Source organism: Lampetra planeri, chromosome 13 (assembly GCF_965212315.1).
Source record: "Lampetra planeri chromosome 13, kcLamPlan1.2.h2, whole genome shotgun sequence".
Lineage (NCBI taxonomy): Eukaryota > Metazoa > Chordata > Hyperoartia > Petromyzontiformes > Petromyzontidae > Lampetra > Lampetra planeri.
Window position 1 is genome coordinate 10,388,914 of NC_136119.1, and position 13,993 is coordinate 10,402,906.

The 13,993-nt window shown below is 45.8% G+C and overlaps 1 protein-coding gene and 41 non-coding genes across 42 annotated transcripts in view; all 42 read left to right on the top strand.

Annotated features, from left to right (window-relative positions):
- Positions 1 to 13,993, top strand: part of LOC144722059 (lipoxygenase homology domain-containing protein 1-like) — a 97,118-nt gene that overhangs the window by 54,202 nt on the left and 28,923 nt on the right. The gene's annotated exons all lie outside the window — the stretch shown is intronic.
- TRNAN-GUU (transfer RNA asparagine (anticodon GUU)) lies at positions 852 to 925 on the top strand. Its single transcript has one exon. It is a non-coding gene; the product is annotated as a tRNA-Asn (tRNA).
- TRNAN-GUU (transfer RNA asparagine (anticodon GUU)) lies at positions 1,203 to 1,276 on the top strand. Its single transcript has one exon. It is a non-coding gene; the product is annotated as a tRNA-Asn (tRNA).
- Positions 1,709 to 1,782, top strand: TRNAN-GUU (transfer RNA asparagine (anticodon GUU)). The gene has a single exon. It is a non-coding gene; the product is annotated as a tRNA-Asn (tRNA).
- On the top strand, positions 2,744 to 2,817 carry TRNAN-GUU (transfer RNA asparagine (anticodon GUU)). The gene has a single exon. It is a non-coding gene; the product is annotated as a tRNA-Asn (tRNA).
- On the top strand, positions 2,919 to 2,992 carry TRNAI-GAU (transfer RNA isoleucine (anticodon GAU)). Its single transcript has one exon. It is a non-coding gene; the product is annotated as a tRNA-Ile (tRNA).
- Positions 3,094 to 3,167, top strand: TRNAN-GUU (transfer RNA asparagine (anticodon GUU)). The gene has a single exon. It is a non-coding gene; the product is annotated as a tRNA-Asn (tRNA).
- On the top strand, positions 3,269 to 3,342 carry TRNAN-GUU (transfer RNA asparagine (anticodon GUU)). Its single transcript has one exon. It is a non-coding gene; the product is annotated as a tRNA-Asn (tRNA).
- TRNAN-GUU (transfer RNA asparagine (anticodon GUU)) lies at positions 3,620 to 3,693 on the top strand. Its single transcript has one exon. It is a non-coding gene; the product is annotated as a tRNA-Asn (tRNA).
- TRNAN-GUU (transfer RNA asparagine (anticodon GUU)) lies at positions 4,137 to 4,210 on the top strand. The gene has a single exon. It is a non-coding gene; the product is annotated as a tRNA-Asn (tRNA).
- TRNAN-GUU (transfer RNA asparagine (anticodon GUU)) lies at positions 4,690 to 4,763 on the top strand. Its single transcript has one exon. It is a non-coding gene; the product is annotated as a tRNA-Asn (tRNA).
- Positions 4,865 to 4,938, top strand: TRNAN-GUU (transfer RNA asparagine (anticodon GUU)). Its single transcript has one exon. It is a non-coding gene; the product is annotated as a tRNA-Asn (tRNA).
- On the top strand, positions 5,206 to 5,279 carry TRNAN-GUU (transfer RNA asparagine (anticodon GUU)). Its single transcript has one exon. It is a non-coding gene; the product is annotated as a tRNA-Asn (tRNA).
- On the top strand, positions 5,381 to 5,454 carry TRNAN-GUU (transfer RNA asparagine (anticodon GUU)). Its single transcript has one exon. It is a non-coding gene; the product is annotated as a tRNA-Asn (tRNA).
- TRNAN-GUU (transfer RNA asparagine (anticodon GUU)) lies at positions 5,732 to 5,805 on the top strand. The gene has a single exon. It is a non-coding gene; the product is annotated as a tRNA-Asn (tRNA).
- TRNAN-GUU (transfer RNA asparagine (anticodon GUU)) lies at positions 5,906 to 5,979 on the top strand. The gene has a single exon. It is a non-coding gene; the product is annotated as a tRNA-Asn (tRNA).
- On the top strand, positions 6,257 to 6,330 carry TRNAN-GUU (transfer RNA asparagine (anticodon GUU)). Its single transcript has one exon. It is a non-coding gene; the product is annotated as a tRNA-Asn (tRNA).
- On the top strand, positions 6,810 to 6,883 carry TRNAN-GUU (transfer RNA asparagine (anticodon GUU)). Its single transcript has one exon. It is a non-coding gene; the product is annotated as a tRNA-Asn (tRNA).
- On the top strand, positions 6,985 to 7,058 carry TRNAN-GUU (transfer RNA asparagine (anticodon GUU)). Its single transcript has one exon. It is a non-coding gene; the product is annotated as a tRNA-Asn (tRNA).
- Positions 7,326 to 7,399, top strand: TRNAN-GUU (transfer RNA asparagine (anticodon GUU)). Its single transcript has one exon. It is a non-coding gene; the product is annotated as a tRNA-Asn (tRNA).
- TRNAN-GUU (transfer RNA asparagine (anticodon GUU)) lies at positions 7,501 to 7,574 on the top strand. The gene has a single exon. It is a non-coding gene; the product is annotated as a tRNA-Asn (tRNA).
- On the top strand, positions 7,852 to 7,925 carry TRNAN-GUU (transfer RNA asparagine (anticodon GUU)). The gene has a single exon. It is a non-coding gene; the product is annotated as a tRNA-Asn (tRNA).
- On the top strand, positions 8,405 to 8,478 carry TRNAN-GUU (transfer RNA asparagine (anticodon GUU)). The gene has a single exon. It is a non-coding gene; the product is annotated as a tRNA-Asn (tRNA).
- On the top strand, positions 8,580 to 8,653 carry TRNAN-GUU (transfer RNA asparagine (anticodon GUU)). The gene has a single exon. It is a non-coding gene; the product is annotated as a tRNA-Asn (tRNA).
- Positions 8,921 to 8,994, top strand: TRNAN-GUU (transfer RNA asparagine (anticodon GUU)). Its single transcript has one exon. It is a non-coding gene; the product is annotated as a tRNA-Asn (tRNA).
- On the top strand, positions 9,096 to 9,169 carry TRNAN-GUU (transfer RNA asparagine (anticodon GUU)). Its single transcript has one exon. It is a non-coding gene; the product is annotated as a tRNA-Asn (tRNA).
- TRNAN-GUU (transfer RNA asparagine (anticodon GUU)) lies at positions 9,447 to 9,520 on the top strand. The gene has a single exon. It is a non-coding gene; the product is annotated as a tRNA-Asn (tRNA).
- TRNAN-GUU (transfer RNA asparagine (anticodon GUU)) lies at positions 9,622 to 9,695 on the top strand. The gene has a single exon. It is a non-coding gene; the product is annotated as a tRNA-Asn (tRNA).
- Positions 9,973 to 10,046, top strand: TRNAN-GUU (transfer RNA asparagine (anticodon GUU)). The gene has a single exon. It is a non-coding gene; the product is annotated as a tRNA-Asn (tRNA).
- On the top strand, positions 10,526 to 10,599 carry TRNAN-GUU (transfer RNA asparagine (anticodon GUU)). Its single transcript has one exon. It is a non-coding gene; the product is annotated as a tRNA-Asn (tRNA).
- On the top strand, positions 10,878 to 10,951 carry TRNAN-GUU (transfer RNA asparagine (anticodon GUU)). Its single transcript has one exon. It is a non-coding gene; the product is annotated as a tRNA-Asn (tRNA).
- TRNAN-GUU (transfer RNA asparagine (anticodon GUU)) lies at positions 11,219 to 11,292 on the top strand. Its single transcript has one exon. It is a non-coding gene; the product is annotated as a tRNA-Asn (tRNA).
- Positions 11,394 to 11,467, top strand: TRNAN-GUU (transfer RNA asparagine (anticodon GUU)). Its single transcript has one exon. It is a non-coding gene; the product is annotated as a tRNA-Asn (tRNA).
- TRNAN-GUU (transfer RNA asparagine (anticodon GUU)) lies at positions 11,569 to 11,642 on the top strand. The gene has a single exon. It is a non-coding gene; the product is annotated as a tRNA-Asn (tRNA).
- TRNAN-GUU (transfer RNA asparagine (anticodon GUU)) lies at positions 12,297 to 12,370 on the top strand. Its single transcript has one exon. It is a non-coding gene; the product is annotated as a tRNA-Asn (tRNA).
- On the top strand, positions 12,472 to 12,545 carry TRNAK-UUU (transfer RNA lysine (anticodon UUU)). The gene has a single exon. It is a non-coding gene; the product is annotated as a tRNA-Lys (tRNA).
- TRNAN-GUU (transfer RNA asparagine (anticodon GUU)) lies at positions 12,647 to 12,720 on the top strand. Its single transcript has one exon. It is a non-coding gene; the product is annotated as a tRNA-Asn (tRNA).
- TRNAN-GUU (transfer RNA asparagine (anticodon GUU)) lies at positions 12,822 to 12,895 on the top strand. Its single transcript has one exon. It is a non-coding gene; the product is annotated as a tRNA-Asn (tRNA).
- On the top strand, positions 12,997 to 13,070 carry TRNAN-GUU (transfer RNA asparagine (anticodon GUU)). The gene has a single exon. It is a non-coding gene; the product is annotated as a tRNA-Asn (tRNA).
- TRNAN-GUU (transfer RNA asparagine (anticodon GUU)) lies at positions 13,550 to 13,623 on the top strand. The gene has a single exon. It is a non-coding gene; the product is annotated as a tRNA-Asn (tRNA).
- TRNAN-GUU (transfer RNA asparagine (anticodon GUU)) lies at positions 13,725 to 13,798 on the top strand. The gene has a single exon. It is a non-coding gene; the product is annotated as a tRNA-Asn (tRNA).
- TRNAN-GUU (transfer RNA asparagine (anticodon GUU)) lies at positions 13,902 to 13,975 on the top strand. Its single transcript has one exon. It is a non-coding gene; the product is annotated as a tRNA-Asn (tRNA).

The following is a 13,993-nucleotide window of genomic DNA, read 5'->3' on the forward strand; positions in this document are numbered from 1 at the left end:
TGGTGAGTGTGTTTGGATATTAACTGAAAGTTTGGTGGTTCTAGCCCACCAATGGACGATTTTTGTGATGAGATTTTGCTTGAACAAGTCAATTTTAGATTCGTTTTTATGGCAGTAAATGTCATTAAAGAGCCCAAAAAATAGATCAGCCAGAAGTTGTCAACTCTATGGCATAATTGGGTAGTGCGTTCAGCTGTTAATTGAGAGGTTGGTAGTTAAATCACGCCCATGGACAAGGGTGTGTGAGTATATTTTGATTGCACATATTAATATTGGATTAGTTTTTACAACAGCCAATGTCATTAATTCCTCAAACATGGAACAGCAGAGGGCTTCGTGCAGATGTCTCTGTGCTGCAAGTGGTTTGCGCATTTGGCTATTAACTGAAAGTTTGGTGGTTCAAACCCACCCAAGTGCCGATGTTTGTGAGAATTTTTTATTCCACAATGTCATTTATTCTTTAAACAGGGAACAGCAAGTGGCTTTTTCGAGCTGTTTCTGTGGTGCAATTGGTTAGCGTGTTCAGCTGTTAACCGAAAGGTTGGTGAATCAAGCCCACCCAGGGACGAGGTTTTTTTTGCTTGTAGAAAGTATATTTTAGATTTGTTTAAACGACAGCCAATATCATTAATACCTTCAACATGGCACAGCAAGTGGCTTCTTGCAGCTGTCTCTGGCGCATTTGGCCAGCGTGTTCTGCTGTGAAGTGTAAAGGTTGGTGGTTGAAGCCCACCCAGAGACGCTGTTTAAAAGTGTATTTTTATTTCACAAAGTCAATACTAGATTCGTTCTTAAGACAGCGAATGTCATTAATTCCTTGAACATGGAACAGCAAGCAGGTCGTTGCAGCTGTCTCTGTGGCGCAATTGGTTAGCGCGTTCGGCTGTTAACCGAAAGGTTGGTGGTTCAAGCCCACCCAGGGACGACCTGTCGGAGAATTTTTTGCTGGCTAGATTAGATTCGATTTTACGACAGCGAATGTCATTAATTCCTTCAACATCGAACAGCAAGTGGCTTCTTGCAGCTGTCTCTGGCGCATTTGGCCAGCGTGTTCTGCTGTGAAGTGTAAAGATTGGTGGTTCAAACCCACCCAGAGATGCTGTTTGAAAGTTTCATTTTATAAGTCAATACTAGATTCGTTTTTAAGATAGTGAATGTCATTATTTCCTTCAACATGGAATAGCAAGTGGTCATTTGTAGCTGTCTCTGTGGCGCAATTAGTTAGTGCATTCGGCTGTTAACCGAAAGGTTGGTGGTTCAAGCCCACCCAGGGCCGATGTTTGTGAGAATTTTTTATTGCACAATGTCATTAATTCTTTAAACATGGAACAGCAAGTGGCTTTTTTGAGCTGTTTCTGTGGTGCAATTGGTTAGTGTGTTCAGCTGTTAACCGAAAGGTTGGTGGATCATGCCCACCCAGGGACGAGGTTTTTTTTGCTTGTAGAAAGTATATTTTAGATTTGTTGGAACGACAGCCAATATCATTAATACCTTCAACATGGCACAGCAAGTGGCTTCTTGCAGCTGTCTCTGGCGCATTTGGCCAGCGTGTTCTGCTGTGAAGTGTAAAGGTTGGTGGTTGAAGCCCACCCAGAGACGCTGTTTGAAAGTTTATTTTTATTTCACAAAGTCAATACTAGATTCGTTCTTAAGACGGCGAATGTCATTCATTCCTTCAAAATGGAACAGCAAGTTACTCCTTGCAGCTGTCTCTGTGGCGCAATTGGTTAGCGCGTTCGGCTGTTAACCGAAAGGTTGGTGGTTCAAGCCCACCCAGGGACGAACTATCGGAGAGTTATTTTCTTGCTAGATTCGATTCTATTTTTCGACAGCGAATGTCATTAATTCCTTAAAAATGGAACGGCAAGTTAATCCTAGATTTGAAGCTTTCGTGACTGCAAGGAATCATATTCTTAGGTTTTTTCGGTAAAGTCACGTAGGTAAAACATCAAAATTAATGAAAATAAAATAAAATAAAACAAAAATCACGACGTTTCGGAGGCAACACAAGTCTCCGTCATCAGGTGGGACCGTCACAGCCGAATTAGCTGCATCAAGTGAGGCAATGATTCAAGATGTAATCCCTTATAAGCAAGTTGAAGGGGGGAGGAGAGGGGGGAGCTCATCAGAATGTGGCAGCCAATGAATGGAACGTATCGGGAGGGAGGGGGGCGGGGCTCAAAGACAGCGCGGAATGCTAAGTACAACGCATCGGGAGGGGGGAGGCGGGGCCAAAAAAATGGACGACGGCTTGGACGCGGTTGCTGCTGCACACGCCAACACAATGGACAGAGAAAATGGACGACGGCTTGGACGCGGTTGCTGCTGCACACGCCAACACAATGGACAGAGAGGGCGTGTGCAGCAGCAACCGCGTCCAAGCCGTCGTCCATTTTTTTGGCCCCGCCCCCCCCCCCTCCCGATGCGTTGTACTTAGCACTCCGTGCTGTCTTTGAGCCCCGCACCCCTCCCTCCCGATACGTTCCATTCATTGGCTACCACATTCTGATGAGCTCCCCCCTCTCCTCCCCCCTTCAACTTGCTTATAAGGGATTACATCTTGAATCATTGCCTCACTTGATGCAGCTAATTCGGCTGTGACGGTCCCACCTGATGACGGAGACTTGTGTTGCCTCCGAAACGTCGTGATTTTTGTTTTATTTTATTTTCATTAATTTTGATGTTTTACCTACGTGACTTTACCGAAAAAACCTAAGAATATAGCAAGTTAATTCTTGCAGCTGTCTCTGTGGCGCAATTGGTTAGCGGGTTCGGCTGTTAACTGAAAGGTTGGTGGTTCAAGCCCACACAGGGACGAGCTTTTGGAGAGTTTTTTGCTGGCTAGATTCGATTCTATTTTACGACAGCGAATGTCATTAATTCCTTCAACATGGAACAGCAAGTTGCGCATTGCAGCTGTCTCTGTGGCGCAATTGGTTAGCGCGTTCGGCTGATAACCGAAAGGTTGGTGGTTCAAGCCCACCCAGGGACGACCTAGCGGAGAGTTATTTACTTGCTAGATTCTATTCTATTTTACGACAGCGAATGTCATTAATTCCTTCAACATGGAACAGCATGTTGCTCATTGCAGCTGTCTCTGTGGCGCAATTGGTTAGCGCATTCGGCTGTTAACCGAAAGGTTGGTGGTTCAAGCCCACCCAGGGACGAACTTTCGGAGAGTTTTTTGCTTGCTAGATTCGATTCTATTCTACGACAGCGAATGTCATTAATTCCTTCAACATGGAACAGCAAGTTGCTAATTGCAGCTGTCTCTGTGGCGCATTTGGTTAGCGCGTTTGGCTGTTAACCGAAAGGTTGGTAGTTCAAGCCCACCCAGGGACGAACTTTCGGAGAGTTTTTTGCTGGCTAGATTCGATTCGATTGTACGACAGCGAATGTCATTAATTCCTTCAACATCGAACAGCAAGTGTTCTCTTGCAGCTGTCTCTGGTGCATTTGGCCAGCGTGTTCTGCAATGAAGTGTAAAGGTTGGTGGTTCAAACCCACTCAGAGATGCTGTTTGAAAGTTTATTTTTATAAGTCAATACTAGATTCGTTTTTAAGATAGTGAATGTCATTATTTCCTTCAACATGGAACAGCAAGTGGTCAGTTGCAGCTGTCTCTGTGGCGCAATTGGCTAGCGCGTTTGGCTGTTAACCGAAAGGTTGGTGGTTGAAGCCCACCCAGAGACGAACTTTTGGAGAGTTTTTTGCTTGCTAGATTCGATTCTATTTTTCGACAGCGAATGGCATTCATTCCTTCAACATCGAACAGCAAGTGGCTTTTTGCAGCTGTCTCTGGCGCATTTGGCCAGCGTGTTCTGCTATGAAGTGGTAAGGTTGGTGGTTCAAGCCCACGAACTTTCGGAGAGTTTTTTGCTCGCTAGATTCGATTCGATTTTACGAAAGCGAATGTCATTAATTCCTTCAACATTGAACAGCAAGTGTTCTCTTGCAGCTGTCTCTGGTGCATTTGGCCAGCGTGTTCTGCAATGAAGTGTAAAGGTTGGTGGTTCAAACCCACTCAGAGATGCTGTTTGAAAGTTTATTTTTATAAGTCAATACTAGATTCGTTTTTAAGATAGTGAATGTCATTATTTCCTTCAACATGGAACAGCAAGTGGTCAGTTGCAGCTGTCTCTGTGGCGCAATTGGCTAGCGCGTTCGGCTGTTAACTGAAAGGTTGGTGGTTCAAGCCCACCCAGGGACGACGTTTTGGAGAGTTTTTTGCTTGGACAAAGTCTATTCCTTATCTGTTTTTTAAGACAGCGAATGTCAACACGTTCCTTCGGAGGGGGCAGGTAGGTACTTGGTTTGACAGTGCATTCGTGCGATCCGTGTGACGCTGCGTGGGGCGGCGTGTCACGTGGTGCTGAGCCCGCCCGAAGTGGTCTATGAAATACAAATCGAGGGCGTGGCTAATCACGACGGACAGACCGACAAATAATCCCTGGTGGGCAGTTTGGAACTGTTGTTCCTACCTGTATTAATTCCTTAAACATGGAACAGCAAGTGGCGTCGTTGAGTTGTCTCTCTGGTGCAATTGGTTAGCAAGTTCAGCTTTTAACCACCCAGCGATGCTGTTTGAAAGTGCATTTTTATTCCTCAAAGTCAATACTCGATTCGATTTTACGACGGCTAATGTCATTAATTCCTTCAACATGGAACAGCAAGTTGCTCCTTGCAGCGGTCGCTGTGGCGCAATTGGTTAACGCGTTTGGCTGTTAACCGAAAGGTTGGTGGTTCAAGCCCACCCAGGGAAGACCTATCGGAGAGTTTTTTGCTTGCTAGATTCTATTCTATTCTACGACAGCGAATGTCATTAATTCCTTCAACACGGAACAGCAAGTGTCTCATTGCAGCTGTCTCTGTGGTGCAATTGGTTAGCGCGTTCGGCTGTTAACCGAAAGGTTGGTGGTTGAAGCCCACCCAGGGACGAACTTTTGGAGAGTTTTTTGCTTGCTAGATTCGATTCTATTTTTCGACAGCGAATGTCATTCATTCCTTCAACATCGAACAGCAAGTGGCTTCTTGCAGCTGTCTCTGGCGCATTTGGCCAGCGTGTTCTGCTATGAAGTGGTAAGGTTGGTGGTTCAAGCCCACGAACTTTCGGAGAGCTTTTTGCTGGCTAGATTAGATTCGATTTTACGACAGCTAATGAAATTCATTCCTTAAAAATGGAACAGCAAGTTACTCATTGCAGCTGTCTCTGTGGCGCAATTGGTTAGCGCGTTCGGCTGTTAACCGAAAGGTTGGTGGTTCAAGCCCACCCAGGGACGAACTTTCGGAGAGTTTTTTGCTTGCTAGATTCGATTCTATTCTACGACAGCGAATGTCATTAATTCCTTCAACACGGAACAGCAAGTTGCTCATTGCAGCTGTCTCTGTGGCGCAATTGGTTAGCGCGTTCGGCTGTTAACCGAAAGGTTGGTGGTTCAAGCCCACCCAGGGACGAACTTTCGGAGAGTTTTTTGCTGGCTAGATTCGATTCGATTTTACGACAGCGAATGTCATTAATTCCTTCAACATTGAACAGCAAGTGTTCTCTTGCAGCTGTCTCTGGTGCATTTGGCCAGCGTGTTCTGCAATGAAGTGTAAAGGTTGGTGGTTCAAACCCACTCAGAGATGCTGTTTGAAAGTTTATTTTTATAAGTCAATACTAGATTCGTTTTTAAGATAGTGAATGTCATTATTTCCTTCAACATGGAACAGCAAGTGGTCAGTTGCAGCTGTCTCTGTGGCGCAATTGGCTAGCGCGTTCGGCTGTTAACCGAAAGGTTTGTGGTTCAAGCCCACCCAGGGACGAACTTTTGTAGAGTTTTTTGCTTGCTAGATTCGATTCTATTCTACGACACGAATGTCATTAATTCCTTCAACATGGAACAGCAAGTTGCTCATTGCAGCTGTCGCTGTGGCGCAATTGGTTAGCGCGTCCGGCTGTTAACCGAAAGGTTGGTGGTTCAAGCCCACCCAGGGACGAACTTTCGGAGAGTTTTTTGCTGGCTAGATTCGATTCGATTTTACGACAGCGAATGTCATTTATTCCTTCAACATTGAACTGCAAGTGTTCTCTTGCAGCTGTCTCTGGTGCATTTGGCCAGCGTGTTCTGCAATGAAGTGTAAAGGTTGGTGGTTCAAACCCACTCAGAGATGCTGTTTGAAAGTTTATTTTTATAAGTCAATACTAGATTCGTTTTTAAGATAGTGAATGTCATTATTTCCTTCAACATGGAACAGCAAGTGGTCAGTTGCAGCTGTCTTTGTGGCGCAATTGGCTAGCGCGTTCGGCTGTTAACTGAAAGGTTGGTGGTTCAAGCCCACCCAGGGACGACGTTTTGGAGAGTTTTTTGCTTGGACAAAGTCTATTCCTTATCTGTTTTTTAAGACAGCGAATGTCAACACGTTCCTTCGGAGGGGGCAGGTAGGTACTTGGTTTGACAGTGCATTCGTGCGATCCGTGTGACGCTGCGTGGGGCGGCGTGTCACGTGGTGCTGAGCCCGCCCGAAGTGGTCTATGAAATACAAATCGAGGGCGTGGCTAATCACGACGGACAGACCGACAAATAATCCCTGGTGGGCAGTTTGGAACTGTTGTTCCTACCTGTATTAATTCCTTAAACATGGAACAGCAAGTGGCGTCGTTGAGTTGTCTCTCTGGTGCAATTGGTTAGCAAGTTCAGCTTTTAACCACCCAGCGATGCTGTTTGAAAGTGCATTTTTATTCCTCAAAGTCAATACTCGATTCGATTTTACGACGGCTAATGTCATTAATTCCTTCAACATGGAACAGCAAGTTGCTCCTTGCAGCGGTCGCTGTGGCGCAATTGGTTAACGCGTTTGGCTGTTAACCGAAAGGTTGGTGGTTCAAGCCCACCCAGGGAAGACCTATCGGAGAGTTTTTTGCTTGCTAGATTCTATTCTATTCTACGACAGCGAATGTCATTAATTCCTTCAACACGGAACAGCAAGTGTCTCATTGCAGCTGTCTCTGTGGTGCAATTGGTTAGCGCGTTCGGCTGTTAACCGAAAGGTTGGTGGTTGAAGCCCACCCAGGGACGAACTTTTGGAGAGTTTTTTGCTTGCTAGATTCGATTCTATTTTTCGACAGCGAATGTCATTCATTCCTTCAACATCGAACAGCAAGTGGCTTCTTGCAGCTGTCTCTGGCGCATTTGGCCAGCGTGTTCTGCTATGAAGTGGTAAGGTTGGTGGTTCAAGCCCACGAACTTTCGGAGAGCTTTTTGCTGGCTAGATTAGATTCGATTTTACGACAGCTAATGAAATTCATTCCTTAAAAATGGAACAGCAAGTTACGCATTGCAGCTGTCTCTGTGGCGCAATTGGTTAGCGCGTTCGGCTGTTAACCGAAAGGTTGGTGGTTCAAGCCCACCCAGGGACGAACTTTCGGAGAGTTTTTTGCTTGCTAGATTCGATTCTATTCTACGACAGCGAATGTCATTAATTCCTTCAACACGGAACAGCAAGTTGCTCATTGCAGCTGTCTCTGTGGCGCAATTGGTTAGCGCGTTCGGCTGTTAACCGAAAGGTTGGTGGTTCAAGCCCACCCAGGGACGAACTTTCGGAGAGTTTTTTGCTGGCTAGATTCGATTCGATTTTACGACAGCGAATGTCATTAATTCCTTCAACATTGAACAGCAAGTGTTCTCTTGCAGCTGTCTCTGGTGCATTTGGCCAGCGTGTTCTGCAATGAAGTGTAAAGTTTGGTGGTTCAAACCCACTCAGAGATGCTGTTTGAAAGTTTATTTTTATAAGTCAATACTAGATTCGTTTTTAAGATAGTGAATGTCATTATTTCCTTCAACATGGAACAGCAAGTGGTCAGTTGCAGCTGTCTCTGTGGCGCAATTGGCTAGCGCGTTCGGCTGTTAACTGAAAGGTTGGTGGTTCAAGCCCACCCAGGGACGACGTTTTGGAGAGTTTTTTGCTTGGACAAAGTCTATTCCTTATCTGTTTTTTAAGACAGCGAATGTCAACACGTTCCTTCGGAGGGGGCAGGTAGGTACTTGGTTTGACAGTGCATTCGTGCGATCCGTGTGACGCTGCGTGGGGCGGCGTGTCACGTGGTGCTGAGCCCGCCCGAAGTGGTCTATGAAATACAAATCGAGGGCGTGGCTAATCACGACGGACAGACCGACAAATAATCCCTGGTGGGCAGTTTGGAACTGTTGTTCCTACCTGTATTAATTCCTTAAACATGGAACAGCAAGTGGCGTCGTTGAGTTGTCTCTCTGGTGCAATTGGTTAGCAAGTTCAGCTTTTAACCACCCAGCGATGCTGTTTGAAAGTGCATTTTTATTCCTCAAAGTCAATACTCGATTCGATTTTACGACGGCTAATGTCATTAATTCCTTCAACATGGAACAGCAAGTTGCTCCTTGCAGCGGTCGCTGTGGCGCAATTGGTTAACGCGTTTGGCTGTTAACCGAAAGGTTGGTGGTTCAAGCCCACCCAGGGACGACCTATCGGAGAGTTTTTTGCTTGCTAGATTCTATTCTATTCTACGACAGCGAATGTCATTAATTCCTTCAACACGGAACAGCAAGTGTCTCATTGCAGCTGTCTCTGTGGTGCAATTGGTTAGCGCGTTCGGCTGTTAACCGAAAGGTTGGTGGTTGAAGCCCTTCCAGGGACGAACTTTTGGAGAGTTTTTTGCTTGCTAGATTCGATTCTATTTTTCGACAGCGAATGTCATTCATTCCTTCAACATCGAACAGCAAGTGGCTTCTTGCAGCTGTCTCTGGCGCATTTGGCCAGCGTGTTCTGCTATGAAGTGGTAAGGTTGGTGGTTCAAGCCCACGAACTTTCGGAGAGCTTTTTGCTGGCTAGATTAGATTCGATTTTACGACAGCTAATGAAATTCATTCCTTAAAAATGGAACAGCAAGTTACTCATTGCAGCTGTCTCTGTGGCGCAATTGGTTAGCGCGTTCGGCTGTTAACCGAAAGGTTGGTGGTGCAAGCCCACCCAGGGACGAACTTTCGGAGAGTTTTTTGCTTGCTAGATTCGATTCTATTCTACGACAGCGAATGTCATTAATTCCTTCAACACGGAACAGCAAGTTGCTCATTGCAGCTGTCTCTCTGGCGCAATTGGTTAGCGCGTTCGGCTGTTAACCGAAAGGTTGGTGGTTCAAGCCCACCCAGGGACGAACTTTCGGAGAGTTTTTTGCTGGCTAGATTCGATTCGATTTTACGACAGCGAATGTCATTAATTCCTTCAACATTGAACAGCAAGTGTTCTCTTGCAGCTGTCTCTGGTGCATTTGGCCAGCGTGTTCTGCAATGAAGTGTAAAGGTTGGTGGTTCAAACCCACTCAGAGATGCTGTTTGAAAGTTTATTTTTATAAGTCAATACTAGATTCGTTTTTAAGATAGTGAATGTCATTATTTCCTTCAACATGGAACAGCAAGTGGTCAGTTGCAGCTGTCTCTGTGGCGCAATTGGCTAGCGCGTTTGGCTGTTAACCGAAAGGTTTGTGGTTCAAGCCCACCCAGGGACGAACTTTAGGAGAGTTTTTTGCTTGCTAGATTCGATTCTATTCTACGACAGCGAATGTCATTAATTCCTTCAACATGGAACAGCAAGTTGCTCATTGCAGCTGTCGCTGTGGCGCAATTGGTTAGCGCGTCCGGCTGTTAACCGAAAGGTTGGTGGTTCAAGCCCATCCAGGGACGAACTTTCGGAGAGTTTTTTGCTGGCTAGATTCGATTCGATTTTACGACAGCGAATGTCATTTATTCCTTCAACATTGAACTGCAAGTGTTCTCTTGCAGCTGTCTCTGGTGCATTTGGCCAGCGTGTTCTGCAATGAAGTGTAAAGGTTGGTGGTTCAAACCCACTCAGAGATGCTGTTTGAAAGTTTATTTTTATAAGTCAATACTAGATTCGTTTTTAAGATAGTGAATGTCATTATTTCCTTCAACATGGAACAGCAAGTGGTCAGTTGCAGCTGTCTCTGTGGCGCAATTGGCTAGCGCGTTCGGCTGTTAACCGAAAGGTTGGTGGTTCAAGCCCACCCAGGGACGAGGTTTTGGAGAGTTTTTTGCTTGCACAAAGTCTATTCCAGATCTGTTTTTTAAGACAGCGAATGTCAACACGTTCCTTCGGAGGGGGCAGGTAGGTACTTGGTTTGACAGTGCATTCGTGCGATCCGTGTGACGCTGCGTGGGGCGGCGTGTCACGTGGTGCTGAGCCCGCCCGAAGTGGTCTATGAAATACAAATCGAGGGCGTGGCTAATCACGACGGACAGACCGACAAATAATCCCTGGTGGGCAGTTTGGAAATGTTGTTCCTACCTGTATTAATTCCTTAAACATGGAACAGCAAGTGGCGTCGTTGAGTTGTCTCTCTGGTGCAATTGGTTAGCAAGTTCAGCTTTTAACCACCCAGCGATGCTGTTTGAAAGTGCATTTTTATTCCTCAAAGTCAATACTCGATTCGATTTTACGACAGAAAATGTCATTCATTCCTTAAAAATGGAACAGCAAGTTACTCCTTGCAGCTGTCTCTGTGGCGCAATTGGTTAGCGTGTTTGGCTGTTAACTGAAAGGTTGGTGGTTCAAGCCCACCCAGGGACGCACTATTGGAGAGTTTTTTGCTAGCTAGATTCGATTCGATTTTTCCACAGCGAATGTCATTAGTTCCTTAAAAATGGAACAGCAAGTTAATCCTTGCAGCTGTCGCTGTGGTGCAATTGCTTAGCGCGTTTGGCTGTTAACTGAAAGGTTGGTGGTTCAAGACCACCCAGGGATGAACTTTCGGAGAGTTTTTTGCTTTTGCTAGATTCGATTCTATTCTACGACAGCGAATGTCATTAATTCCTTCAACATGGAACAGCAAGTGTCTCATTGCAGCTGTCTCTGTGGTGCAATTGGTTAGCGCGTTCGGCTGTTAACAGAAAGGTTGGTGGTTGAAGCCCACCCAGGGACGAACTTTTGGAGAGTTTTTTGCTTGCTAGATTCGATTCTATTTTTCGACAGCGAATGTCATTCATTCCTTCAACATCGAACAGCAAGTGGCTTCTTGCAGCTGTCTCTGGCGCATTTGGCCAGCGTGTTCTGCTATGAAGTGGTAAGGTTGGTGGTTCAAGCCCACGAACTTTCGGAGAGCTTTTTGCTGGCTAGATTAGATTCGATTTTACGACAGCTAATGTCATTCATTCCTTAAAAATGGAACAGCAAGTTACTCATTGCAGCTGTCTCTGTGGCGCAATTGGTTAGCGCGTTCGGCTGTTAACCAAAAGGTTGGTGGTTCAAGCCCACCCAGGAACGAACTTTCAGATAATTTTTTGCTTGCTAGATTCGATTCTATTCTACGACAGCGAATGCCATTAATTCCTTCAACATGGAACAGCAAGTTGCTTATTTCAGCTGTCTCTGTGGCGCAATTGGTTAGCGCGTTCGGCTGTTAACCGAAAGGTTGGTGGTTCAAGCCCACCCAGGGACGAACTTTTGGAGAGCTTTTTGCTGGCAAGATTAGATTCGATTTTACGACAGCAAATGTCATTCATTCCTTAAAAATGGAACAGCAAGTTACTCATTGCAGCTGTCTCTGTGGCGCAATTGGTTAGCGCGTTCGGCTGTTAACTGAAAGGTTGGTGGTTCAAGCACACCCAGGGACGAGGTTTTGGAGAGTTTTTTGCTTGCACAAAGTCTATTCCAGATCTGTTTTTTAAGACAGCGAATGTCAACACGTTCTTTAGGAGGGGGCAGGTAGGTACTTGGTTAGACAGTGCATTCGTGCGATCCGTGTGACGCTGCGTGGGGCGGCGTGTCACCTGGTGCTGAGCCCGCCCGAAGTGGTCTATGAAATACAAATCGAGGGCGTGGCTAATCACGACGGACGGACCGACAAATAATCCTTGGTGGGCAGTTTGTAACTGTTGTTCCTACCTGTATTAATTCCTTAAACATGGAACAGCAAGTGGCGTCGTTGAGTTGTCTCTCTGGTGCAATTGGTTAGCACGTTCAGCTTTTAACCACCCAGCGATGCTGTTTGAAAGTGTATATTTATTCCTCAAAGTCAATACTCGATTCGATTTTACGACAATGAATGTCATTCATTCCTTAAAAATGGAACAGCAAGTTAGTCCTTGCAGCTGTCACTGTGGCGCAATTGGTTAGCGCGTTCGGCAGTTAACCGAAAGGTTGGTGGTTCACGCCCACCCAGGGACGAACTTTCCGAGAGTTTTTTGCTTGCAAGATTCGATTCTATTTTATGACAGCGAATGTCATTAATTCCTTCAACATGGAACAGCAAGTTACTCATTGCAGCTGTCTCTGTGGCGCAATTAGTTAGCGCATTCGGCTGTTAACCGAAAGGTTGGTGGTTCAAGCCTACTCAGGGACGCACTATTGGAGAGTTCTTTGCTGGCTAGATTCGATTCGATTATTCGACAGCGAATGTCATTAGTTCCTTAAAAATGGAACAGAAAGTTAATCCTTGCAGCTGTCTCTGTGGCGCAATTGGTTAGTGCGTTCGGCTTTTAACTGAAAGGTTGGTGGTTCAAGCCCACCCAGGGACGAACTTTTGGAGAGTTTTTTGCTGGCTAGATTCGATTCTATTTTACGACAGCGAATGTCATTAATTCCTTCAACATGGAACAGCAAGTTGCGCATTGCAGCTGTCTCTGTGGCGCAATTGGTTAGCGCGTTCGGCTGTTAACCGAAAGGTTGGTGGTTCAAGCCCACCCAGGGACGACCTAGCGGAGAGTTTTTTACTTGCTAGATTCTATTCTATTTTACGACAGCGAATGTCATTAATTCCTTCAACATGGAACAGCATGTTGCTCATTGCAGCTGTCTCTGTGGCGCAATTGATTAGCGCGTTCGGCTGTTAACCGAAAGGTTGGTGGTTCAAGCCCACCCAGGGACGAACTTTCGGAGAGTTTTTTGCTTGCTAGATTCGATTCTATTCTACGACAGCGAATGTCATTAATTCCTTCAACATGGAACAGCAAGTTGCTCATTGCATCTGTCTCTGTGGCGCAATTGGCTAGCGCGTTCGGCTGTTAACCGAAAGGTTGGTGGTTCAAGCCCACCCAGGGACGAGGTTTTGGAGAGTTTTTTGCTTGCACAAAGTCTATTCCAGATCTGTTTTTTAAGACAGCGAATGTCAACACGTTCCTTCGGAGGGGGCAGGTAGGTACTTGGTTTGACAGTGCATTCGTGCGATCCGTGTGACGCTGCGTGGGGCGGCGTGTCACGTGGTGCTGAGCCCGCCCGAAGTGGTCTATGAAATACAAATCGAGGGCGTGGCTAATCACGACGGACAGACCGACAAATAATCCCTGGTGGGCAGTTTGGAAATGTTGTTCCTACCTGTATTAATTCCTTAAACATGGAACAGCAAGTGGCGTCGTTGAGTTGTTTCTCTGGTGCAATTTGTTAGCAAGTTCAGCTTTTAACCACCCAGCGATGCTGTTTGAAAGTGCATTTTTATTCCTCAAAGTCAATACTCGATTCGATTTTACGACAGAAAATGTCATTCATTCCTTAAAAATGGAACAGCAAGTTACTCCTTGCAGCTGTCTCTGTGGCGCAATTGGTTAGCGCGTTTGGCTGTTAACTGAAAGGTTGGTGGTTCAAGCCCACCCCGGGACGCACTATTGGAGAGTTTTTTGCTAGCTAGATTCGATTCGATTTTTCCACAGCGAATGTCATTAGTTCCTTAAAAATGGAACAGCAAGTTAATCCATGCAGCTGTCTCTGTGGTGCAATTGGTTAGCGCGTTTGGCTGTTAACTGAAAGGTTGGTGGTTCAAGCCCACCCAGGGACGAACTTTCGGAGAGTTTTTTGCTTTTGCTAGATTCGATTCTATTCTACGACAGCGAATGTTATTAATTCCTTCAACATGGAACAGCAAGTGTCTCATTGCAGCTGTCTCTGTGGTGCAATTGGTTAGCGCGTTCAGCTGTTAACAGAAAGGTTGGTGGTTGAAGCCCACCCAGGGACGAACTTTTGGAGAGTTTTT